Genomic DNA, 27,328 nt, shown 5'->3' with positions numbered 1-27,328 from the left:
GTTGCTTGGGGCAAAATGTGCTATCCCTTGCCATTCCTACCCTCCTGCAGATCCAGGCCCACACCTTGTGGTGTGCCTGTGGCAGATGGAGTACAGTGGCAGCCCAAGAGCAGAGAAAGTTGAGGAGGCTGTGAGCGGTGTGCCCCTCAAGCCCAGATCTGTCCCCTGAGGTGGGGGCCTCAGCTCACCTCATAGCTGGGCCGGACCTGCAGAACACAGAAAAATACAGCACAATAAATTGTATCACAAAAGACAATGAAAGCAATGGTCAAGACAGCACAGATTAAAATGACAGGAGTTAATATCTCTACTATTGTTTACCAAGTGCATCAATGAAGGATATTTATTTGCAGTGTTTATATCACACCTTAAAAGGGACGCAGGTGGCGCTGTGGGTTAAAGCCTCAGCGCCTAGGGCTTGCCGATCGAAAGGTCGGCGGTTCGAATCCCTGCGGCGGGGTGCGCTCCCGCTGCTCGGTCCCAGCGCCTGCCAACCTAGCAGTTCGAAAGCACCTCCGGGTGCAAGTAGATAAATAGGGACCACTTACCAGCGGGAAGGTAAACGGCGTTTCCGTGTGCGGCTCTGGCTCGTCAGAGCAGCGATGTCACGCTGGCCACGTGACCCGGAAGTGTCTCCGGACAGCGCTGGCCCCTGGCCTCTTAAGTGAGATGGGCGCACAACCCCAGAGTCTGTCAAGACTGGCCCGTACGGGCAGGGGTACCTTTACCTTTACCTTTATATCACACCTTTGTCTCCATGGAGCTAAAGGTGGTATCCATGGTTCTCCCCCTCCTCGTCGATTCCCTACAATAAACCTGAGAGGTAAGTTAGGCTGAGAGGTAGTGACTGGCCCAAAGTCAACCAATGGCCAAGTGGGGATATGAACTCTGGTTTCTCAGGTCCTAGTGTGACATTCAAGGGACGCGGGGGGCGCTGTGGTCTAAACCACTGAGCCTTGGGCTTGCCGATTGGAAGGTCGGTGGTTCGAATCCCTGTGATGGGGTGAGCTCCCATTGTTCAGTCCCAGCTCCTGCCCACCTAGCAGTTTGAAAGTGCATCAAAGTGCCAATAGATAAATAGGTATCGCTCCGGCGGGAAGGTAAGCGGCATTTCCGTGCACTGTTCTGGTTTCGCCAGATGCAGCTCAGTCATGCTGGACACGTGACCTGGAAAAACTGCCTGCGGACAAACGTCAGCTCCTTCGGCCAGTAAAGCGAGATGAGTGCCACAACCCCAGAGTCATTTGCGACTGGACTTAATGGTCAGGGGTCCTTTACCTTTTTTTAGTGTGACATTCTAACCACTTCACTGCATTTTAAAAGTTAAAATGTACATATGAATATGGTTCTATTATGAAACACAAACTTGCATGAAAGGTCATTCAGGTTCCAAAAGTCAAATGTAGCCTAGTCCAAAAATATGAGGTTGAAAGCAGCGTTATTCTCAAGGATGTGACCACCATTTGCTGTTTCAATACTACATTATGCAAATAGTCTTCTCCGTCCCACAGTGTGCTATTTTAGATACACATGGAATCCGAAGGTAGACTATCCAGCTTACTTGCTGACCCCATTTGCAACTGTGCAATAAAATGCCCAAAACAAACATTTATTTGGGGCTGATCTGCCAAGGACATATTCTAGCTTCCTTCCCCTTTATCCCAGGTGGCCGTGCTCCTTCTGCATCTCTCCCTCCCACCCCACCCGGCCACGACCCCCTGCCACGACAAACATCCTATGAAAGCACCGGTTTGCCCCCATCACAATAATTATGCATTTTTATTTATTAATCGCATCTGCTATGCATTTGAACTCCCCTCTCTCTCATCAAAATTGTGAACTGGGCCAGAAGATGTGGCAGCCATGTCACTTTGTATCAGCTGCCTCTTATTTATTCCGGGACCACTTTGACCTTCAGCTATAGTGTCATGTGCTTCTCTAATGGCTCTCGCCGCTTTCTTCCTCCAGCAGCCATTGCTCCCTAGAGATTATCTGCATGGGAAGATAACTTTAGGAGCCTCTGGGGATCTGCTTTCTGTTGGCTCCCACACTGACTTTTTTTTTAAAAAAAAAGGAGGAAAAAGCAGTGGGGGGGAATCCATTTGTTCAAATCCAGAACATTTTTGTGCTTTATTTCAGGAAATCTGTGTGTCTATGGGGGGATATGGGGAAGGGGGAGAAAAACCACCCATCTCTGCAAAGCTACCACCTAATTACTGCCTGCTGAGTAGCACGGTTAAACACAGTCAGTCAGAGAGCCTTAAAGATACAATATCCTCTCTCACGAACTGTCTGCTTGTCAATTCAGAGTCACCCTCCTGCTTTAAATCAACCAACCACAGAGCTGTTATGAACAGCAACTGATTTCCCATGCAGTGCTGCAAAACAAAACAAAAAATCACACCATATCCTGTTTTTAATGGGCGCAGTTTTTCAACTGCGTAACAAGAGGGAGCTGGCACTGCTGAGCCGAGCCGTATCAGGAGAAGAAGAATGGGTTCAAGGAGGAATCAGGTGGAGGCCTTGAAGTGTTACGATCGCAGTCCCAATTACACAAGCATTGTGATGCTTGGCCCCAATTACAGACAAATAACAGTGGAGTATGTTCTCTTCATCACTGCTTGTAGACATTGATGGCCCTTATTATTTTTGCATGGCAGAATACAATAAACTAGTTTGAGCTCTCACTAATATTGTTTTGTTAATGCAGTGTATGTTTATGCTCTGAAACATTCCTAAAAGGGATCACCAAAGAAGAGCTTTCTTCAGCAAGCTCACTTAAGCACATGGGTGTGATGAATATGTTGTAGGAGCTTATATTTAGATCTCCTCTTGCAATATTGCCCCGGCAGAAAATATGATATATATGGGGAAGTGGTGGGAGGGGGCGAGAGAGAGAGAGATCCTACAATCTTGTGTGGAAGTGGGGGGGGGGGAAGAAAGGAGTTATTATTTCAAAATAGAAAATTTAGACTAAAAAAGGTGACCTCTATGAAAGGTTTCATTCAAATGTGGCTACGTAGGGGAAACACTGAATGTGGATAATCAGGAGATTCAAATCACAAAAGGATAAATATAGCAGGCCTACTGTATACATAATATTTTATATCCATTGAAATTAGAGAAGTACCGAAGCATTTTATGCAATGAACTGAAAAGAGGTATTTAGAATAGTGAGGTCTATTTTATTCTGTTTTTAGCTTATTAGCGATTTTAATTTTTTTAATGTTTAAATGGGGTTGTTGCTGTTTTTACCAGTAATTGTTTTATTCTCTTTGTAAACTGCTTGGAGTTTTTTTTAAAATAATCAGGTGGGGTATACTTTTAAATTAATTAATTAATTGCAAGATGGCGCTAATTACAGGACATCTCTTAGTTTAGGTTCCACTAACGTGCCATTGTTCTTGTGGCCTGCCTTTCCTGAATGAAGCAAACACTTATGCCATAGTGGCCAAATGGTGTAGCTAATACGCATCTCATATTGATGTGAAATGGTCTCCTGGACATTATACCTATTTTAAAGCATCTTCTCTAGCTGCATGATTATACTTGGAACTGTTTCAGCATGTGTTCATAGCAGGAAAGGGAGGAAGCGTCTCTTTGGATCTGCCAGCTTGCACATCAAAAACAAGAGAGTGCTCGAAAAGTTTTGGCACAGCCCTGCCGTTCTTTCTAGCCACTTACATTCATTGTGTTGTATAAAATGGTGTTCATCTACTGACAGAAGGCAGGGAGAGGCAATGAATGAGAATCTCCTTCCTTCCCATTCCAAAGACAGAAGTCATCACTGGATCCACTAGTCTCTCACCAGTCCATGCACAGCCAGCCTCACCTCTCTACCAACCTTTTACATGTCCTATTAATCCCCCTCGGGTCCCCTTTCCAAACAAACAGTGTGTGACTGCACCAACTTATCAGCAGACCAACATAGGTAATCAGCTGAAAATTCCAGGTAGCCAGGAGACTGAACACTTTCCCCTTGAGCAAGCCAGTGTCATTGCTGGCCAGGTGAACAAATAACAACATGGGCAGCAGCATGCCCTGGTTCATGATCCTGCTACCCAGCCCCTGTACTGTAGCCCCCTGTCTCGGGCCCACCTGGCAGCTCAGACATGTATGTGCTTCTCAGTGGCTGTAGCTGCAGATGACAATGTGAAACTGCTCCAGCTGGAGACAGACACCTGCTAAGACAAAAATATAGGTGAAAACAAGCCTTCAGCTATCCCCCCCCCACTTCCTCTCACAGGAGCCAGCTGACTCGCATGAGAGCTCAGCACCAAAAATGGGACATCCAGTCAGAAGTCAGGGTGGCTACTGTAATTCTGGGATGTCCCAGTAAAATCAGGACTATTGAGGGATATGTTACTGCTATTAAGTAATTAACACTTGCACTGTCATAATAATAATAATAATAATAATAATAATAATAATAATAATGGGTTGAGTACAGTTTGTTGCTTCCATCAAGATAAATATACACAACAAAGAATCCAACCTATCACTGTCATTATTCCTGCTATCCATTTGCAATGTACATGAGATTAGGATCATCAAAAGCATAATAACTGGTAGCTATTTCTGGCTGTTTCTTGGAATTAATGAGTAAATAACATTTTATTTACTTACATTCACAGTTTAATGAATAGGTCTATAGGTGTTTGTTTTATCTAATTATGCAGAATCGGCATTTCATAAATATAACTTGAACATTCATTCATTGCTTCTAGGTGCACAGTTTAAGTATGGCAGTAGCTACTTGATTGACTGGGGTATTACTTGGTTTGGAAACTCAGTTTGATGTTCTTTTATGCAAGTTGTGAGTTTTTACATGGGTGGAAGATAAAATTGTAGAGGTTAACATGAACATGCCATCACCAAAGAGGACCTTAGATCTCAAGTGTTGGCAGGCATTAGGTGTTTCTCTTTAGGGTTAAGTTAACATAATGGAAATGAAAATTTCAACTCATTTGATTTATTCAATTAGAGGCCTCCATGTAAATGGACATTTGCCCAGCTTTTTTTTTTTTTTTTTTTTTTTTGTAAAACAAGTGTTATATTCTGCAATTTTCTATTGGATAGGAAATGACAGCTTAACTCATTTTCAAAACTACTGTTGCCAGTTGAACAGGGAGCTTTCCACTTTCCTAACCTTTCCATTTATCATGCAGTCCTCTTAGTTTCACAGGCTATTAGGTGGCAGCCAAACACCTCTTTTAAGCAAGTGAAAACTACCATCATTGCATTACTATATGCAACAAAAACAGAGAAACGATGGCTTGCTTACTGTTAATTCTTCAAAGGTATGTGGAGGAAATTGGGCAAAGAATCGCAATTTGATCCATTTATTTATTTGATTATGTACATTTAAATACCACTCCATAACAAGGCAGTCTCTAACCACAGTGCAAAGGGCATTATCAGTCCTTTTGCTCAGCACTTTGGGAAGCCCTGAGCACAGGACTGGCAAAGTGCTTCTTTCTTCTCTCTCCATCATGTCAAATTGGAGAAAGAAGTTTGCCTTTTGCAAGCTTTGGCCTCAAGCAAGACTTTTCCCTCTTGCAGACAATGCTTGCAAATAAATAAATAAAAAGGGTGCTTCCTTTGGTTTTGTGCACCTGTTCCCAGTAGGGAAGAGGCGCACAAAGCCAAAGTGAGCAGTACTTATCCTCCCACTTGTCAGCTGACAGACAGGTAGGTTAAGTCCTTTTGCTTTGGCTGTGAGTACCTGTTCACTGCTGAGAACAGACCCTTGTAGCTGAGGCAGAACTGAACCCCACTCTTCCATCCATTGGCTGGTGCCACAAGTGACACAAGCTGATTGAGAGGTTGGTATGGATTGAGGGAAATGGCCTCATGGTCCAGATTGGACCTCCAAGATTACTCACATGCCACAGATGCCTCATCCATGGTTTACCATAGAATTATAAAAACAAAATAAAATCCAACACAGATGAGCCAGGATCCCAGGCTAGAGATTTAAAACATGCTCTTATCAATTCCACATTCCCCCACCCTTAGAGACTAAAAACCTGAGGAGACAGTGAAAAATAGTAAAAACGAAGTAAAATTAAAAATGCTTACCCAAACGACAAGAATTAAGGCTGATGTCACTACAATCTTACCAGATGGAGAAGCGGTAGTTGCAGTTGGACATACAGAGGTAATAAACAGATTTTGTATCGACCAAGGGATTGTTAGGGGGCAGGAAAGGCTTTTTGATGAAAAATTATCACACTTATTCTGGTATGTTTGCATGTTCTTATACTGAAATTCAGTAAAATAATTAATCGGAAATAGTATTGCAGTACAAGACATGAGGTAAAACAAATCAGTAGACATGACACAAAAATGTAAATACAGAAGTGTGGCCCTGGGAAATCTTTGGCACAGAGACATCCTATTTGCAAAATCTAATGAAGAAGGTGAGCTGCTTGCTTCTTTTTTGAAATTTTATTATTTTGCTGTACAGATCAATTGTATCACTTCATCTCTTTGTGAGCCCTGCTTATTTATCACATTATGAGAAAATCTGACTAATCATTCTTACCAGCCTGATAGGCAGAAGGAAGAAGACTCTGATATGGAAAAAAGGAAAAGTGAGCATGTAGACATGGAAGTTCTTGATGCAGTTAAAATTGATCCAGAGGAGATTTAGTAAGGTCATTGCTATCTGATGGCTGTTGCGAGTTCTCCGTGAAAATTAATTTAATGGATTTGTTCTGCTTATTAGTGGTCATGTATTTCAAGGCCCAACTTCCCATTACATGAAGCACATGTAACAGAACCCTGAAAACATCTCTTTCTCTTTAACAAAGAAAAGGAGAGATGGTAGAAGCAGTCTGATGGTGGCTGGCTGTTCCCGTGCAGCCACAATGTATTGTCCAAGTCCCTCTTCCTTAAGAAACAGGCCAGAGAAGATCCAGATCAGGGGTGTCCAATCATGTTTCACCACCTGAGGTAAAATGGGAAGGTGCCTCCCTTGTCTCCCCTATACCTGCCTATGCTGAAGTCTTGTTTACTGGGGTCACAGGAAGCTGCTGCCATTCAACCCTGGCAGTGCTGGCAGAGGCAAGTGGGACACCTATGCCAAAAGCGGCTGCTTCAGTCTGTCTCGTGAGTGGACAGGCCTTGATCCAAATGCATTGGATAGGAAGGGAAATTAAGGTTTTTATTCTTTGTGGAATAGGGAGAACAGCTGGCTTAATTGAAGAGAAATTGATTTTGAGGATTTGGATAAGTTGAGGAAGACTTCATTTTGGCTAGCATCTTAGCAGGTAATATGACACACAGTTGCCTTGTCCTCAGTTTAATAGGCATGTTACTACTATTCAGAATTCTAGGTTGCTTGTTGTTAAATGGTGGTGTGGGGCAATGACAAACGTGGCATCAAAAGGAATGGCTCTGAAAAGAGAAGCGTGGAATTGCATGGAAGGACCCAAATTTGTCTTTTCACACTTGAGTGTCCACCACTGCCTGAGGAGGGGACAGCAACCACCTCAGGCAGCAGGATCCACAGGGACAGCAGATTCCAACATAGATCCCTTGTTCCTGGATATACATCTTCACTCACCCTTTCTTTCCTCATTGGAGGGACATTTTGTGGTTCGACTCAGATACCAAAAAGTCTCAGGCCCCCCACCTAAGTAGGGATAATTTCTTGTCCTACTCAAAAGATATTACGAAGTACAGTCCTTATTTACTAAGTAAAGCAAGATGATTGTGGGTGGTCATTAGCTTTGAAAGCTGTTCATGATCTCAGATATTGGTGGCATCAGTCATGAGCTTGTGGGGTGGGAGTGGGTTAATGACACAGTTTATTATGTGTCCACATCAGTAGTCACCAAACTTGTATGTTCCTCTGAATTCTTGACTTTTGCAGTTATATTGCTCGTACTAACATGAATGATTTTTTAAAAAAGAAATAAACAGATCATCACTTTCTGCAGAAGAGGTGAGGAACCTGTGGCCTTCCAGATGTTGTTGGGTTCCAACTCCCATCAGCCCTAGCCAGCATGGCCAATGATCAGCATGGCCAACAGGAGTTGGAGTCCAACAACAGCTGGAGGGCCACAAGTTCCTCATGCCTGTGACTTGGATCCATGACCACAAACACAGTTCCACCAGTGCAAGGCACTAATTCTCCTAATTTCCCTGTCCTGTTGCCCTTTAAGATACATCATCATACTCCATTCCAGAAGGTTCCTCAGTGCTCAGGAGCCAGTTTTGAGAGGTTGCAGGAGGCTGGGGAGCCAGCAAAGCTCATGAGTAGTGTTCTCATCTATCTCTGAGTCCCATTGTGCTTTTCTCAAAAAAATATGAACTTAGTCAAAGTGAAGAAATTTGATGCTCTTTCTGTATGTGGTCCAATAAATGCTCCTTGTCAAAATCTTTTTCCCTTTTCTGCAGGTATGGCATTGAAATTGGCACAATCCACAGGGGGAAAAATCCCTGTGAAAGGACTCATTAATTTCATGGATTGCACCCAGTAGCAGAGCTGGAATCCATAGCTATGTCACATCACAGACACATTATGGGTCTTAGTTGGCACCATTTAGATAACTTGGTTATGTATAACCACTGAATCTGAGATAAAACATTTTTAACATTAAGGCTCTGTGGTACGATAGTTCACTTTACATCATCTCAGTGGTTGATTATGGTGATAATTTTCAAATTAAGGCAAAATACTTGTTTAAATTCGGTGAGTTCCAGACAGTATTCAAAGAGTGAATCACGGGATATTAATAGAAGAATGCCTTGGGAGAAACTAGTCAACCTGTCTAAATCTATTCAATGAGTCATATTTTAGTCTCAAATCCTGACTGCTCACACATATAATCTCAGTAAACCCATTTTTACAAGTAACTTCCAGAACAAACTTTAGAATATTACATACTTACTTAAATGAGAAACATTATACCTTCAGTGTACTGTTGCCACATACCTCAGTAGGTGTGGGGAACTGGATTTGGCCCAGGGGCCAGATCCTTATCTCTACACATCCCTGCGAGTTTTGTTTGGCACATGAATGGGGCCATTTCTCAGTCCCCTAATCTCACAATGAGGTCTTCACCAGTGCCAGCAATCGGCTGCTTGTTGGTACTGGTGAAGCCCTGCATGCAGCACTACTCAAGTCTTGAAAGTCTTGAAAAATCAGTTGATTGTCTTTGCTTGGGAAACCTTGTTCACAAGTGCTGGTAATCAGATGGCAGTTGGCTCTTGGGACACGCTGCACAAGAGACTTTTCAGTACCTCCAATCAACTGAATGAGAAATTGCTTCCAAAACTGCATTCAAAAAAATGTGTATTAAGAAGCTGGTGAATTTTCATGCGGATTTCTCTTTTTTTAGAAAATTGCTGTGGAAATATGGAGAATGGAATTTAAGATGTGGAAAAATGAGAAACTGAAAGAAACTAAAACTGATGCTTCAGTCTATTCCTGCAAAAGGCAGGGTGTTTTTGGTAGCGTCACCCTGCTTTTCAAACTCCTTTCCAGGTGGTATTTGATATTTAAACACCAGTTGGAAATGTTTTTGTTTATCGAGGCATTTAATCTGTGGTTAGTTTTACATCAGGAGGGCCTCCCATCTGCTTAGGTATTTATTGTTGCTGCCCTGCTGTATTTTTAGTGTCAGGCCATGATTTTATCATTTTAATGATTTACTACGTGAAGCTGCCCTGTGCTGCAGATTGGAAATGACCTAAAGAATAAGTGAATAAATAAATGTGCCACTTATCTGACATATTTCACAAGGGTGATGTGGCCACAAGATCAAATACACCACCCCATTCTCATTATCAGCAGATTCCTTCGACTTTTTTGACCAAGTATTAGAAATTGATCTACCTGCAAGTGGGGAGCTGGGTAGGGAGGGCAACACTTTCACATGTAGCAGATGGTGCTGCCATTGCTATACACTCTGAGGAAGAGTCTCTCCAAAATCCTGGCTGCCTGCCCATGCTCCTCCACATATGTATGTGAAGAGGAACATGTCCTAGTTTCCTTTGCCTTGCTGACTGCAGTTTTCAAATAAGGTGAAGTGGGTGAAGTATAGGGCAGGGAGTGAAAGAGGAGAGTGGGGAAGAGGGAGGTAATGTATAAGAAGAACTCAGAGCATATTACTGAGTCAGAGCCAGCATGGCCAATGCTCAGGGATGATGTGAGTTGTAGTCCAAATGATGATGATGACCATACATTGGGCAAGTCAGGGATGGATGGATGGATAGATAGATAGATAGATAGATAGATAGATAGATGATAGATAGATAGATAGATAGATAGATAAGAGTAGTAAAGGTAAAGGTAAAGGTACCCCTGCCCGTACGGGCCAGTCTTGACAGACTCCGGGGTTGTGCGCCCATCTCACTTAAGAGGCCAGGGGCCAGCGCTGTCCGGAGACACTTCCGGGTCACGTGGCCAGCGTGACATCGCTGCTCTGGCCAGAGCCAGAGCCGCACACGGAAACGCCGTTTACCTTCCCGCTGGTAAGCGGTCCCTATTTATCTACTTGCACCCGGAGGTGCTTTCGAACCGCTAGGTTGGCAGGCGCTGGGACCGAGCAGCGGGAGCGCACCCTGCCGCAGGGATTCGAACCGCCGACCTTTCGATCGGCAAGCCCTAGGCGCTGAGGCTTTAACCCACAGCGCCACCTGCGTCCCATAGATAAGAGTACATCCCCCAAAATGGTCTCTTGGTGTTTGTTTTTAATTTCTTTTTGCTTTTAACTTGCTTTTAACTTTTTATTATTTTATTATTTGGCTTTATGTTTTCATATTGTTGCATACCGTTGTGATATATGATACAGTAGTATACAAATATTTTTCTCGATCAATGAATAATAGTTTAACAGCACCTGGAAAGCTACAGATTCTCCACCCCTGGCCTATACTAAATAAGAGAAAAACATTAAAAACACTGCATGATTGTGCATGCCTGTATCATATCATTTGCACTATTGTTTTCTGATGGCTTCTGGTTGAGTTGTGGCAATTCAGTCAGCAAGGTGCACAGCTGTCTTTTGCTTCACATTTGCTGAACTTCAACTGTGCCAGAGGTGCTGGGTTTAAACCTGGAACCTCTTACATGCAAAATCTCTACTAGAAAGCCACTAATCTCCCATTTTTGTGAGCATACAAACTTAAAGATAGACACATTTGCACTGAGAACAATGAACGCACATTCAGATCAGCCTCATTGCTCTGAAGTATCTAAGCATATCTTAACCCTTTGGTTTCATCTCAAGGGTACCTTGGAGGAATCAAACAGCACCTGGGGTCTTCACTTGAACAGGAGAAATCTGGCATATCCCACTGCTTTTGAAATCTCTGACTGAAACAAGTAAATGCCTTGCTGTCATTGTTTCCACCTGTGTTAGTAATTTTAGCTTGTATATTTTCTTGCCCCTGGTATTAAATCTGAAGACTACATTTCATTCATTTTTTTCTGAAGTAATGGTTTTAATTGTGATGTTAGCCATTCATCCCTCCAGTACCATCTCATAAGTGGCTTCAAGATTACTGTCTGGATGGAAGGCAAGGCTTCAAGAACAGAAGCAATTAGGAAGGTAAAAAAAAAATCTTGTTAAAAACAACAACCCAGAACCCCAAATAAATTAGCATTGTTCTGGAAAATAAACAGTGGAGAGGGAGAAGCCCAAAAGATTGCTTTACAGTTGGGATCCAAATAATTTAAGGTTCCTTTGTAGGAGGACTTTAAGATTCCCTTCCTTCTGTTCTGGAGCAAGATTTTGCTCCTATCTTTATTCTGGGCCATACCATATTAATAGAATCATAGAAATGTAGAGTTGGAAGGGATCCTGAGAGTCGTTAGTCCAACCCCTGCAATACAAGAATTTAAATGAAACATCCCTGACAGATGACCTTTATAACCTCCAAGGAACAAGGGTCTGCCATCTTCTGAGGGAGTCCATTCCATCGCCGAACAGCTCTTACTGTCAGAAAGTTCTTCCTAATGTTTAGTCGGATTTCCTTTCTTGTAAGTTGTGGCACCCAGAACTGGACACGGTACTCCATGTATGGTCTGACCAAGGCAGAATGGAGTGGTACTATTACTTCCCTTGATTAGGACAAGCCCATGCAAGGATTCTTGATAGCAGAAGAGGAATTTCCCCCCTCTCTCTTCCCCCTATATACCCTCTCCAAATCTGTTCTGGAGGCTTAGGAGAACCCTAGAGCAGAGGGAAGATAGAATCATAGAATCATAGAGTTGGAAGAGACCACAAGGGCCATCGAGTCCAACCCCCTGCCAAGCAGGAAACACCATCAGAGCACTCCTGACATATGGTTGTCAAGCCTCTGCTTAAAGACCTCCAAAGAAGGAGACTCCACCACACTCCTTGGCAGCAAATTCCACTGTCGAACAGCTCTTACTGTCAGGAAGTTCTTCCTAATGTTTAGGTGGAATCTTTTTTCTTGTAGTTTAGAACCATTGCTCCGTGTCCGCTTCTCTGGAGCAGCAGAAAACAACCTTTCTCCCTCCTCTATGTGACATCCTTTTATATATTTGAACATGGCTATCATATCACCCCTTAACCTCCTCTTCTCCAGGCTAAACATGCCCAGCTCCCTTAGCCGTTCCTCATAAGGCATCGTTTCCAGGCCTTTGACCATTTTGGTTGCCCTCCTCTGGACACGTTCCAGTTTGTCAGTGTCCTTCTTGAACTGTGGTGCCCAGAACTGGACACAGTACTCCAGGTGAGGTCTGACCAGAGCAGAATACAGTGGCACTATTACTTCCCTTGATCTAGATGCTATATTCCTATTGATGCAGGCCAGAATTGCATTGGCTTTTTTAGCTGCCGCGTCACACTGTTGGCTCATGTCAAGTTTGTGGTCAACCAAGACTCCTAGATCCTTTTCACATGTACTGCTCTCAAGCCAGGTGTCACCCATCTTGTATTTGTGCCTCTCATTTTTTTTGCCCAAGTGCAATACTTTACATTTCTCCCTGTTAAAATTCATCTTGTTTGTTTTGGCCCAGTTCTCTAATCTGTCAAGGTCGTTTTGAAGTGTGATCCTGTCCTCTGGGGTGTTAGCCACCCCTCCCAGTTTGGTGTCATCTGCAAATTTGATCAGGATGCCCTTGAGTCCATCATCCAAGTCGTTGATAAAGATGTTGAATAAGACTGGGCCCAAGACAGAACCCTCTGATCATTTTGTCAGGCAAGCAGAAATGCTTCCGCTGATAGAATTCTCCTTAGCACTACACTGAATCTGTGCTTCTCTTGAATTTTCAGAAAATAACATTCTTTCCCTTTTTCTTTCCCAAGTCCAGGTTGCTTTCATCTTCTTTCAGATGCAAGCACAGCCTTGCATGTTGTTATTAAAATATACACCTCCTGGACTGCCATCCCAACTCACATCCTCATATCCACCAGCCCACTCCCCTCTAGTACCTGCTATGGTGTGCACAAAATGTCTCAGTAAATACTGTCTCAAAAATCCACAATATACCAGAAAGTGCTTGCTCTTCCTATTTAGATCCTGTTTGCACTGGTTTGATCTCTCCTACAATGAACAACCTCCCTCAAACATCCTCACATTTCATTGGATGCTAAGATTGGATACCCACCCTCCTATCGGTTCTGAACAGAGGAAAGGTGAAGTGTATGTCCTTTTTCATAATGATGGAGGTCGCTTGGATGCAAAGGATCCAATAGCAAGCTATTTTACACTTAAACACACTTGCTTACACTTACACACTTTTACACAGAGAGAGAGAGAGGGAGGGAGAGAGAGAGAGACTCTTTACCAGCATATGATATATTTTAAAATGTAATTGTCAGCTGGCAACAAGCAATATATTTTATATTAAGGCAAATGACCACAACGCCATGTTACATCATGTGAACCCCATTAGCTAAAATTACTTATTATTGTTTCATTATTAAAATAATCTGATACTGAAAAGGAACTCAAAACAGGTAATAAAAACCAAGCATCTAGCAGTCATGAGGCATCACAGCTGCAGCTTCTTCCTTTCCAAACAGAACATCTACCACCTGACATGTGACTAATGCGCGTGAGCTAATTTACACTCAGTTTTTATTACAGAAGGATTACTTTAGGAAGAAATCGCTAACTCTTACTTAAAGAGGGAAATGTATTTTGCTATTGCTAGCATTTTCAAAATGGTGGAAGACTTGAAATTAAATTACATCAGATTCCTTTATATTATTCTGCATTAGCTTCTCTTTTATTTACTGTCATCTTGCCAGCGTGATATCATCCTGGCTGAAGAGGAATGGCGATGCTATTTATATTGTGCTGCACTGTCCTTTAATTGACCTTGTTTCTGCAGCGGAATGGTGGCTTTTCCTCAAGCTGCCAGGCTCTTTTTATTGCTGCATTTTGACCATGCACTAGTGGTTCTTTGTGCTGCCGCTAAGTTCAGGAATCAATACTGCATTCCCCGCAGCCAATAAAGGAAAGCTGACAGCATGAATTAACTGAATGTAGCCAGTTGCATGGAGGGCCATTGTCTTTAACGAAAATTGGGACGATTACCAGCTTCCATCACTTAGTGGAGGCTTTAATGCAAAGCGCGAGGTTGCGGTAATTTAATTTTGGCCCGCTGCTCTGACACACTCCCCTTTGCTACCGCTTTGTGGAGGCCAAGCTATTAATGGCTGCAAACCAAAACACGTAGGAGACAAAGGCAGAGAGACACAGGCACACAGAGGCAGCAGCTACTTCTGATTTAACAGAAGTTGTCTGGTAGTGTTTACAGATATTGGCAGGCACCATTCTTTCCCCAAAGAGTGCTCACCACTGAAGTAATCCACAGGACATGAGCCAAAGCAATCTGGCCTGAACCCCTCCACAGACTGCAGGGGCAGCTATGAAGAGGGAAGGAAGGAAGTTGGGGAGAGGCCATATTGCTGCTTATCTCTTGTGCTTCCCAGTTTGGTTGAGATGTTTTACATCCGGAGATGCGCTGGAAGGATACAGGCCTGGCTAATTAAATGCAAACTTCATAGTTTTTGCTTGCTGCTGTTGCTGGTGGTGATGCTGAGAGGACAAATGAAATGGCATTTCGCAAAAAAGTAATGGGTTTTACTCCAGGTGCAATGAAATTGAAAACTGTAGTTCCATCTGACAGGTAATATTGCTCATTCGAATGGTTTTAAGCTCAGTTATTTAAAGGGGCAGTGTATTAGTCACAAACCATTTAACACAAGCTTTTAACTTGTTTTCACATTTGACAGTGGTAGGGGAGTCTGTCTGAGAAGTAACATTTTGAAAGCAATCGCGCTCTAAAGTTTTTATCTCCTCTTTGTTTGCTATAAAGTAGTAAGGCAGGTAATGGTGTTGTTGCCTGCTTGCCCCCCTGTATGAGGCAAAACTGGGAAAGGAGGCCTCATTTGTGAGAACTGGAGAGCTGCTCTGTCCGAAGGATGACCAAGGCCAAGCCATGTCGATTGGCACTGGGATACTTCACACATCCATGGGGAATCAAAGGGGAAAGGTTGTGCTGCCTTGCTTCGAACAGAATAATTACTTTAAGGTGTCTCTTATGGTGATGATAATGAGAAGAGGATGTTTTGTTATCAGACCACTTTTATCCCCTGATCATGAAGAACACAAACTGATTTGGTCACCACACTCCAAACACAATATAAAGGTTTAACATACCAACACTCTGAAGCCAAAATCTGGGATGCCATCTTCTCATTTTTTAACTAGCGAGCATGAAGGTCATTTGGGTTGCTGTGATCTCACACAATGCCCCCTCCCCGCAATAAAAAATAATTTTGGGGGCACAGTGCCTTATAGGCATAGGATTCAATAAACAATGTTTAAAAACCAGGTTTCCATAACTTAACTCAAATATAAAGTAAATGTATCAGCATTCATAGCAATAAGCACCTTCTTCCTTCAGTGGAAATACTGAAGTTTGACAGATGGACTGAGTAGAGATTTTGTAAGGACCCCAGAAAACATATTAAACACCACTTTGGTTTGGTGGTGAGTTTCGATGTTGGAGATCTAGCATTAAATACCTGCTCAGTAATGGAAGTCGTGGAGTTGTTTTGCGAAAAGCATTTCTCAGCAGCTTGATTCATCACAGAGCTGCTGAAAAGATCAATGAGACAAGAGAATATGAAGGTACTTTTATACACCAAAAAGTGCTATAGAAATTATTACAAATACAGTGTGCAGATGTAGGGCTATTTATGAGTCAATGAGATCTGACCTTATATGTTACTGCTCTGATGGACATCAATAAAAAATTATTAGGGATTTCAGCATGAACAACCACTATCTCTATGAGACACAAGTTCCACAGTGTCTCTCAGAGTGCCATTTAAGCATCAAGACAAACACATCAAGGGAAATGTTTTACAAAAGTTCTCAGTACTTAACTCAGTGTGGCCCTCATAGAAGATTCCATAACAAGACACAGAAGCTGCAGGGACAGAGCTCTGGCCCCTTCCTGAGGTTGCATGACACTGCTGGCCTCATCCTTGATGACCCCATTTTATGCACAGAGAAAGCCTACACATATAGACCTTTATGCACATAGGCTTTCCTGGCATTCTGGACTGTTGCATGATCAAGGTCCCAGAAGATGGAGAAAGCCCGCATGTAGCTACCACATGACCTCACATGTAGGGTCAGAGGTGCACCCCCACTGTCCTGTCTGTGCTGCACATGTAAGGGGGCTAGAGTTTTCATTTGAAAGAAGGATCCAGCCTTAGGGCTGCTGAAAATATCAGTCAGGTCACAAAAATGTTATAATTCTAATGCAGTGTGCTATGCCTCCCTAACACATTTTTTTTAAAAAATGAAAATATGTTTCGTACAACGTGAAAACACTGACAGCTAGGGAGTTTGGCAATCTGAAAAATGACTTTTCAGAAAGAAAACAAGGACAATACACATTCAGCTTTGCTTTGAACGTAATGAATTATTTGGATTAAAAAGAGAAAATGATGGGGAAACAAAAATAATACTAATTAACATTTCTTCAGTTGAAAAGGAATGTTGCTTTGATAAGTAGCGTTGTATATTTACAGTACACACAAGTCCTCCTGGGAATGAATGTTTATTAAAATTCAGTTACCAATTTCCATTACACACATTATTTCTCAAGCCCAACTTTCCGTGAGGAAGCTATAATGCTCCATATACTGTCACTTGATACAGTCACCTTGATTCTGAACACTTAAAGTGGAAGATTCATTAATTTCTACAGAACATTCAAAGGTACTGTGAAGGCAACGTTTCTGGTCTACACATTCTCATTTTGTGGTGCAATGAAATCTGGAGCAGCAGATGGCGTGGTCATGGACCACTGAGTTAAACTACATGTCATTTTAATCCCTCCCCCTCTAAGAGCTCATCCACACTTCTGTTTATGACGTGATTTCTAGGTCTGTGACTTGCAGATGCAGATCTGAGCAGATTGTTTTTTCCCTGCCTGCCATATTCCCTGGGAAAACCTGCTCTCTATTGCTGAATTGGAACAAACGTCAATCCGCTGAAAACCCAAATGTTCTGATTCAGGGGAAGTGGCAGGATTTTTGTTTGTTTGTTTGTTTTCTGTTTTTTTTTAAAAAAAAACATCTCTGGTCTGTGTCTGGAAATCATGGATCTGTGCCTAGAAATTATGCCACAAACAGAAATATGAATGAGCCCAAAGTCCATTTAAAGCAGTACCATACTGCTTTACTTCTCAGACTGGCTTTACAATAAATCCCTCTTCCCAGGGAGCTCTGGGAATTGTAGTTCTGTGAGGGAAATAGGGGTCTCCTAACAACTCACAGTACCTTCAGCGAACTGTAATTCCCAGGCCTCTTTGGGGGAAGCCATGATTGTTTATAGTGTCATTATGCAGCATTAAATGTGTAGTGCAGATGTGGCTTTGGATGAAACTCCAAAATATGAAAGCTGCAGTCCTTTCTGAAGAGTACATTCTCATCTTAAATCATTTGGACTTACACTTGCACAACTTCTTCTATTGTATTTAAAACATTTATTGCACTAACACTCTTCATTGTGTTTAGCTTGCATTTAAATACAAACACTCTTGTGTAACTAGAATATCAAAGAAATGCTTTTCACCCTCTAGAAAATGACATCTGTTCTGTAATTTTCACGCAAACAACTGCAAACATCCCAAGATGCCTGCAGGAGCAATGATGCTCTGAATGAAATACAGAGACCTTGTCAATACATTCTAACATATTTAAGCAAGACTAAAACAGAATCTTTTTCTCTTTTTGAAGAGATTTTCTTCAGTAGTACTATTTATACAATTTCTACGGAAGGATATGTATGTATACAAAAACTTCAGAAGCATCCATCAGTTACTATGGGTGGAGAAAAGATATCTGTATGCATTGAAGGCTCTGTCTACATGTTTTTCATTGCAACATTTCACAATGACAGTGGCTTCTATGCCAAATTATGATGACCTACATTAGCAACTCAGCTCCCAGAACATATTGAAAGCCAACACACAAGCCAAATTTTACAAGGCAAATGTAAAATATACTACTGGAGAAGCCTGATTGTCTCTATTATTTCAATTTTGGTTTTGTATGTTTAGCTATGTTCAATAGTGAAATCAGAAAATGGTCTGATGGAGATTTAAATCGAGGTAAACAGCTGCCTTAGCTAGAGTTGGCAACTTTATCATCTGAAGGTTCAACTCCCAGGTTTTGATTATTTTTTTCATTGATCTATGATTATTTCTGCTTTATTTCTCAACACATTTGTTGCATTTTATCTGTTCCATCTGTTTTATTGTGTTTTTTAACATTGCAATGACCTATGGTTTCAAGCAATACGTTTGAACTGTTTTTTGGAATATCATAGAATCATAGAATTGTGGAGTTATAAGTGACACAAAGGATCATCTAGTCCAACTTCCTGCAATGCAGAATCACAGCCATTTTGATGAATATTTTGATGTTATAGCATAGAGTATTTGGAAACACTTTTACTGTAATGATGAAATATAAGTAGGGTTGCTTGAAAAAATCATTTTTTGCAAATCCATATGAACTGACCTAATCTGCACATTCCATATCACTGAGTAAATAAAAATGCCTTCATTTTGTTGATTTCTCACTTCTCTGAATCTTGTGGTGCCATACTGAGCTCAAAAGCATAAAAAATGCATATACTTTAAATATATTTATTTTATGATAGAATACTTTCAGAAATGCATACTTTGATGGAACATAGTTCAGAAATGTACATTTTGTGAGAAAGTACATCCATATATAGTTAAACATGACTGTGTGGTGTGTGTCTTTAAAAAAAAAAAAACAGTTTAATGTTGAAACAGGACTGCAAATTACTTGATAAACTCAGTTGCTGCAAATGTCTATAAGCATCTAATGATACATTCCTGACAATGCCAAACTGGAAACAACCTCAAAAACTGAGTATATAAAAAGTAATCCTACACTAGGGGAAGTTAATTCATTCATCATTATTATTATTTTTAAAAGGTTTATTCTGAAACTATTCTACAGAATTTTAATTCGTACAACATGACCTAATTTATTTCTAATTAAATCTAATGAATAGGCAATGGTCAATGTTGCTGTTTATTTGTGTTGGAATTTAATGAAATGTTGTAGTTTACTTTTCCATCTTGCTCTGCTCCAATGGAATTAGAATCTGAAAAGCTCCCTAACTGTGAGCTGTAGCCAAAGAGTGGAGAGGAGCAAAGCAGCTGCAAGCTCTTCTATGAGAGCCCACACATCGAGGTGGCCCACTAAACCATTGTTTGGCTTACTATGCTGGGTTTCAGGAATGTTGGCCCCCCAGGGTGCAGTGGAAGAGTCGGCCTCAAAAATTGAGATAAGCAAGCAAGGGGCTGACTCTGCAGATGAGAGCTGGCTGTCAGAGTCTAGAAAAGGAAGACACTGTTAGTTCCCAAGGAGAGGGAGAGATGGAAGGTGGCCAAAGCGTTGCCAGGCAACCAGCAGATAAGCCAGAGTCTGAGGCTGTGTCTTCTGAGGAGGCAGGCCAGGCATTCAGTCCCTGTACTAGGAGACTGGTGAAGCTCAGAGAACAACGAAAGGGAAGGAGAAGAAAAGCGGGATTTTGGCATCCTTCCTGTTGAGGGGAGGGACTGATCAACTACTGTTAATGTGAGCAGGCAGAAAGACGTTCTCTGGATGTGTTTTTCTTGTAAATAAACATACATAAAACTGACAGAGAGTCATTGCTGCTTATCAGGCTGCTTGTCTGCCAGAGATCATTAGACTGAGTAAACCAAGTCCTTCCCCTTACCATGCTAAAGTTATTGTGGGGAGGGGTCCCATTTATTTATGATAGTAAATTTGTCAGGAGGTTTAGAGAAGAGCAAAGAAGAGAATAATCTGAAGAGATTGCCTGCCTGCCCCCAATAACTTTAAGGTTTCTGAGACTTAACATACATAAGTCAGTTTATTTAAAAAGCAGTATCTACCAGAAAGCAGGACAACTAGAAAATTCAAAATGCCATATATTTTTAATGGTTCTTAATTTTCCCCTCCCTTTCAACATCAGTGCTATAGAATGAAGCACTAGCAAATCCCATTATGTACTGGGCAAAGCTCACATGCTTGTTCAAAGGTGATAGTGATCTGTGCCTTTATCAATCACACACTTTTCATGCTTAAGCAGCCTTTTCAAAATCCCTCTTTTAGCTACAATGATTGTTAAATATAGCTGGTTGCAGAAAAGAGGTGAGGATAACTTTAAATGATCTTAATTTGTTTACCCTTTCAGTTTTCTTCAACCCACAGAAACCTGTCATACTTAGATTCACAATATCTTGACAAATATTCTTTTTACCCCTAGATAACATGAGAGGTCTAAGTACACAGAGCGAACCTGAGCACCTCACTTCCACACGAGATTACTGGGGAAGGGGCATAGTCCACATTCCCATCCTAGCATCTGTCTCCTGAGGTGGTCATCTCACTCTGCCTAGTGACAGGGTTGGCTCAGTCAGAAAATAAGGCAAGCAGATTAGACTTGGCCTGGAACAAATTACTGAATGATGCCATAGTTGTTGGGCATGCTTTGCTTACATAAATAATATTTGTTTTGACTTTATTTGTGGCTTAAGTGCACGACACAATGCCACCACAGAAAATTAAAACAGAAGTTATATTTAAACATGAACAGACAAGAAGATACAACTCTAGCAATCAGTGTCAGAATTAGAGTTACAGCCAACTCCTGCTGGTCTACCTTTTTGTTTCTTGACTCATGTAAGAAATCTTATAAATAAAATAAAGTGAGTAATCGCATACTCCAGAAGGGGAGGGAGTATGGAAGGTGATCTACCTACATTCTTGCAAATCATTTTAAATTCCTAAGAGTGGACAAGAAGCTAATGGAAATTCATGAGTGATGCTTATTAGTATAGTAATTTTTAAACTAAACTTTACAGGTGGAAATGGGATAGAAAAGTCAACTTTGCTTTAACCTTCTAGACTAAATTTCTCTTCCTTGTTGTAAAAATGATACCAGAAGATTTGTCAAAGTTTGTCCGATGTTCCATGACACCAGATTGAAAGTGCCATTCTGCCATTGCTTGATAGCAGCCAGTGCAAAGTAATCATTAAGCAGACAGTATTATTTTCCTAATTAGTAAAAAAATAAATAAATAAAATCTTTGGATTTCCTGGGGCTCCTTCCCGCTGAGCAATCATTTGATTTTGTTTATGTTGACAAACATGCAAGTTGCAGACTCTTTCTTTAATCATTTGACAAAGGCAAGTGTTTGCCCGTCTTATGCATGGGTTAAAGAAAACAATGGCACCCCCTTGCTTCCGGGTCTTCCTTTCTTGTGCAATTGTCACAGTGAGAAAACTGTACCAACTGCAATATTCTGCAGCTGTGTTTTACTGTCACAGTTGTAAATATGCATCTTCAGATAGGACTGAGAGAATCCCCTGTCTGAAACCCTGTTGAGCTGCTACCTGCCAGTGTAGACAACACTTAGCCAAGGTGTCAGTGGTCTGACAGAGTGTGAGGCAGCTTCCTATGATCCTTAGAAAGCTTTAGATTTTCAGACAATGATGAGCATTCAGGATCCCATTGTCCCATTTTTTCCCTAGATGAAGATTAATATCCACATTAGTTGAGGGGGTGGGGAGGACAATTTATGAGGTGGCCTTTAACCTCAGAGAAACAGGATGACAATTCCAACATTTCTAATATATGGTTGCTCTTCTCGCATTCCTAGGGTCACCACTTCTGCACCTCCCAAAAGCAGGAAATTAATCACCAAACAAGAAGACTAAAGGTTTGTGAACATATACCACTTTATGAGTCTGCCCTAGTTTTGAGATCTTCAGTGGGGCCTTTCCCTTGTTTCCCCCACCCACCCACCCACCCTCACAGGCACATTTGGTAAGAAGATGAGAGAGCCTTCTCAGCAGTTGCTCCCAGATTGTAGAAGTCCCTTCTAGCCTGGTCCCTTCTCACCGACAGCCAAAGATAAACCTTTGACCACTAACTTTCTGTTGTAGCCAGGGTCTTTTATTGATGCTTGTTTCCTATTTTCTTCTCCTGTTGTGGTTTTAAATTGGTTTGATTCAAGGCTCTTTTTATTATTGTAACTTATCTGCCTGTGTTTATTTTAATATTTATAACTGATTGGTGTGTTTTTTAGCTGCATATACTTATAATTCGTGTTGTGAACTGCCTGGGGTCCTGCACTGCGAGAAAGGCAGGATATCAAACAAACAAACAAACAGAAATTTAGAAATGTTTGTTATAATTTAATCAGAAATATAATACATCTCACAGTGACCAAATGAGCTGTGTGCATACTCAGTCTGCTATCTGAGTGCAACTGAAGTGCAGTTTCAAGATCTCTTGCTCTCCTGTCTTAGTCTTCTTTGTCTTTAAACTGGACTGGAACTGGACAGCACTCCAAATATCCCACCAAAAGGTCAGCTTCTGAGGTCCAGCTGCCCTTTACCAAGGACCAAGCCTTTAGGAACATAGATAGCTGCCTTATATACCATGTCAGACCATTGCGACATCTAGGCCCTCTCCTCCTTCCGGAGGGGAGGTGTTGTGGGCGGGAGACAATTCCCGCATCACGCTGGGGGCGTTACGCCCCCTGCCCCATCCACATGGCTGGCGCGCCACGCCCCCAGCTGAACACCCAATCAGGCAGCTTGGTGGGAAGGGCAAGGTGTGGCCATCGCCTACCCCTTCAAATTTGAGTATTCCATTAAAGGAATCGGGCGGTCGTGTATCCTGTCCAATGCCCGTGTGGTGGGGGGCCATGGCACGACCCTCAGTGACATCAGGGGAGAGCTTATAGTTGTATTAGCATCAACAGGCTCCCCCTACTGGTGGTTAACCCCTCTTCAGACTCACCCCTCTTCGAGGGGTGGAGTCAAAATCTTCCGTGGTCCAATGCCTAAGCCAATACCTTCTCACTTGCTGTAATCAATAAAGTTGTGGCCTTTTCTTGCCCATTAACCTTATATACTGTGTCCTCGTATCTTTATTCCTCCAAGCGGGAGTCGGGTCCTCGAACCACAACTCACTGACTGGTAGGAGCTCTCCAAGGTTTCAGGTGCAGAGGTGTCAGAACATTCCCAGCCCTACCTAGAGATGTCAAGGGTTGAACCTGGGACCTTCTGCATGTAAGATAGATGTTCTACACCCAAGTTTCCCCCCTTTAGTAGACCCTGCCCCATGGAATGGCTTTCCAAGAGAGGTTCAGCATGAGTCATCCATTCTGCCTTCCAAGTGTCTTTGAAAAACTGTATCCTTCAGGCAGGCCTTTCAAATCTGAGATGCTTCTCCAGCCAGCTTTTGCCAGTGTGTTTGATGCTTCTGCATAGTCCAAACTGTTCTATTGATCAATTAATGATAAAACCAACTCCATGTTGTGTATATTTTCACACAGATGCGACATTCAAAGTTATAGTCAAACATGAGCTGAAGGGAAAAGCTTTTTGAAAATAATTAACATTACCAGTTTTGGCAAGCAATGCAAATCTCCTGTAATTAAGGATTATGTAAAACTGGGATTTTAAGTACACATGGAATATTTTGCTATTATCCGTATTTTTCCTAGGAGATAATAGTGATAGCCTATCATACACAAACACCTTCCACTGCATCTTTTTTTAAATTATGTGCTTAATGTTACAGGTTAATTGGTGGTGTTTGCAAGTATCTTGTTTTCACTGGCGCTTAAAATACACTGCTAGCAAATCGACCCACACCTCTCCTCAGTCAGCATCCGTACCTCCCTCGTAGTCTGCAGTTTAAATATATTAACAATGAGAGCAAATGAAATAAACCCAGGTAGCCTGGATTTGGGAGAAGAGGGAAAAGATGCCTGCAAAATTTGTATTACTTGTTTCTCATACTTCCAAGTCAGAGAGATGAGGTGGGGAGATAACATTCCCCTTTAATCATTTTGTCAATAGTTCAGGAAGAACGCAAGACACTGTTATTGTTATTGCTATTGCTATTGCTATTAAATATATTTTATATTAAACAATTTTAGCAAAACAAATTATCAATCGAAATAACCAATTACATTTCCCCCCTTTTTTATTCTACCCCTTCCCTCCCTCTCCCACCCCCTAAGGACTTCCCTCAGCTCCCCTCTCTGATTTGTTTGTACATATCATTCTCTACATGTTAAAAATGGTACATATCATTGCCTTATATGTCATCTATTCTACTAATAAATTTGTGGATGTTTATTCAAAACCTGGCAAGGAGTTCAAATCATTTTGTTGTTTTTTTAGATAGTTTGTAAAAAGTTCCCATTCTTCCTTAAAGTCACAATTGTCCTTCTCACATAATTTATGTGTCAACTTTGCCAACTCCGCATAACTCGTCAATTTTTCTTGCCATTGTTCTTTCGTTGGGATTTCCTCCTTCTTCCATCCTTGTGCTAACAAGCCTCTTGCCACTGTTGTCGCGTACATAAATAAGTTCTTTGTTTTTCTTGGCAGGTCTCGTCCTAAAATCCCTAACAAAAAGGCTTCTGGCTTCTTTACAAATGTCATTTTAAACATTATTTTCAATTCATTATATATCATCTCCCCCCAAAATTAACTTCTCTACATTCCCAACACATATGGTACAAAGTACCTTCTTTTTCCTTACATTTCCAACATGTATTTGACCTGGTTTTGTACATTTTTGCCATTTGTACTGGTGTAATATACCATCTATACATCACTTTCATATAATTTTCTTTCAAGAGAAAACAATCTGTAAATTTCAAATCCACCTTCCACAATTTTTCCCAGTCCTCAAATTGTATATTACGTCCTATATCTTGTGCCCATTTGATCATAACTGATTTGACCTCCTCATCTTTTGTTTCCCATTCTAGCAGAATACTATACGCTTTCTTCAGCGGCTTCGCTTCTTCTTCTATAACCTCCTTCTGAAATCTAGAGATCGTGTAGCTAAACCCTTTTTTATTGTCTTCCTTATACATCTCATATAATTGTCTATAATGCAGCAAGCTCTGAAAATGGTCTTTAATTTCCTCATAGTCTTAACACAAGACACAATTAAAGCATGTAAGCTGAAAAATCAGGGGCATTACAGTCCTCCATTGCTTAACCCTGCTACTCCTTTGCAGGTGGACTAATCCTCAGACGGCTTGAATCTTTCATTTTTAAAACAAAACAAAAACCCTTTTCTTTTTTAAAGAAGCGTGCTTTTGAATTTGTCTATCAAACTGCTCAGAGAGAGGTAGAAGCTAATCGAGAATTTGCTTTCTTTTATTCTCTCCCCAGCAGCCAGAACTCCCTGAGAGACACCTTTCATTGGTTGTTTCCATCTCCTGTTTGCTGGCATCACAGAATCCTGCCTCCCTGCACCTATATCAACATCACATGTGTGAGGCTGATGGAATAAGTGATCTGAATCAGCCATCAGAACAAGCAGAGGCGTCAGTACATCAAGAGCAGTGAAGAAAAGGGGGTGGCAATTTAAAAAGGGGGGGGGAACCTGCCAAGCATCAGCTGAGCCCTCTAAATCTTGATTTTGCACATCTGCAGAAGCATGGAGAGAAATCACTATGCATGAGAAGCACCCTATTTATAACACTCTCAGCCTCTTTCCTATGCAGTGTGAAGCTGTACAGGGATAAGCTTTCTCACCAAAGGATGCTTTTACCGATTCACTGTATCACACTTGCTGAAGGCCAACCTGGAATCCTGATGCAAGCAGAAAATATTTTTGTTTCACAAAAGACCTCCACCTAAAATGGCAATAACAACATTTATATTCCAAAGACATATTTTCCTTGTTAAAAATGTGTTATTGCAGAGGACGTGATCAAGTGATAACACTGAAAATATTACACAAAAATATCTTATATTTCACCCATTCCCTCATTCACTAGGAGCAAGAAAGTAGTGTTATTGAAGTACTTTCAAAAGACAGTTGCTAAATTGAATTTTTATGTTACATTGTACAAGATTTCATCAGTCAGTGCAATATTCCTTTTGCCATATATGCTTAAATGTGTACTCCTGTTTATGTATGCCACTATAGATAGATGTATGGGTCAATAGACACAGATACATATATGACTAGATATTAATATAACTGTTTTGTGAGAACTACAGTAGATTAAATAATTTTGCATGATTGCTTTTTATTCTCCTTCTATACACAAAGAGTCTTGTACTCACAAAAGGAAGCTCTACTAAATTATTCTGATTTCTCCATCCCTTAACCTTCAGGAGTGACCTCTAGGGACAGAGAGGGCTATTGTGTAGGCAGGTAGGGAAGCCCTATTGCTCAGGCAGAATTCCTCTTGCTCTTATCCTGATCCAGCCCAATGAATTCAAACTCAAGCTCACATATTACACTGAATACAAGGTGTTTCCTGTACATACAAAAGCTTGTGTAAATGAGTGTTTGTTTGAGAAACTGTCTAAAGAGACAAATGGCAGAGTGTGCCTTCAGGGGTGAAGTAATACTTATTGTATTTGTACATCTCAACTATTTACGTACACGGGTACATAGATTGTGCCCTCACTGGATATGAGCATGTCTTTGGGCACACCTCTTATATTCTACCACCCCAATTAAATTTCCATAGATGTGGAAGTCGTAAGATCATTCTACTGTGCATCAAAGTATCCAGTAAAACGTTTAAACATACATTTGCATTACAAAGAACTATCATATATGTTTCAAATACAAATGCTTTACAGTGTAACCCTATAGATGTGTACTCAGAAGTAACCCTTGGTAAGTTCAGTGGGGCTTACTCCCAGGTAAGCAGGTGGCTATAGTCCTCTCGGTGAGCACACTTTCACAGTGACGCCTCTTTTCTCTG

At 41.3% G+C, this 27,328-nt stretch overlaps 1 long non-coding RNA gene across 3 annotated transcripts in view; it reads left to right on the top strand.

Moving 5' to 3' along the window:
- LOC307220680 overlaps positions 1–26,612 on the top strand; it is a 267,382-nt gene extending 240,770 nt beyond the window's left edge. For 2 of the 3 annotated variants that reach the window (XR_013841032.1, XR_013841033.1), the window contains exons 5-6: positions 22,223–22,282; positions 25,773–26,612. This is a non-coding gene — a long non-coding RNA (uncharacterized lncRNA). Of the gene's footprint in view, positions 1–763; positions 824–22,222; positions 22,283–25,772 lie in introns of all 3 variants that reach the window. The other variant, XR_013841034.1, reaches the window with a different exon arrangement.
- Positions 26,613–27,328: the final 716 nt, after the last annotated feature.

The sequence above is a fragment of the Podarcis cretensis genome (assembly GCF_951804945.1).
Source record: "Podarcis cretensis genome assembly, chromosome: 7".
NCBI lineage: Eukaryota > Metazoa > Chordata > Lepidosauria > Squamata > Lacertidae > Podarcis > Podarcis cretensis.
The sequence above is the reverse complement of the archived record's forward strand: the minus strand, read 5'-3'. Positions and strand labels throughout refer to the sequence as shown.